Below are 525 nucleotides of genomic sequence, written 5' to 3'. Positions count from 1 at the left end.
CACGCACACGCACACGCACACGCACACGCACACGCACACGCACACGCGCACACACACACACACGCACACACACACACAAGACATCTATTTATATAATTCGGCCAATTAATCGAAAATTGTATAAGAGATAAGACTACGATTTAAAACTCTCGGCTCTAATTGGTCAATTGATTTACTTTTCTTAAGTCTTAGTGTTTACATTTTTCTATGTGTGTAATGCATTGGTACATCTTTTATTACGGTGCAAATGTATATTTTAATGTCAAGAGAGACGAAAATTTTGAGATACAATGAATATCCAAAACGCAGCTTTACAAAATCACTTGCAAAACCCCATCCCAATCAGAGGGGTGGTCCATTCAAAAGTACAGCCTAATAGTTCGCTGCAACCATTTGAGAAATGCTTATTTTATTTAAGAATACACTGTTGGAAAATTTGTGTTAAATATAACATAAATCACACGTCTCAAACGGTCCACTCAAATTTTTGTGTTAATTTAACGTAATATGGATATGTTAAATGGT

The sequence above is a fragment of the Temnothorax curvispinosus genome, unplaced genomic scaffold (assembly GCF_003070985.1).
Source record: "Temnothorax curvispinosus isolate PA1 unplaced genomic scaffold, ASM307098v1 QBEX01011856.1, whole genome shotgun sequence".
In the NCBI taxonomy this organism is placed as follows: Eukaryota; Metazoa; Arthropoda; class Insecta; order Hymenoptera; family Formicidae; genus Temnothorax; species Temnothorax curvispinosus.
The sequence above is the reverse complement of the archived record's forward strand: the minus strand, read 5'-3'. Positions refer to the sequence as shown.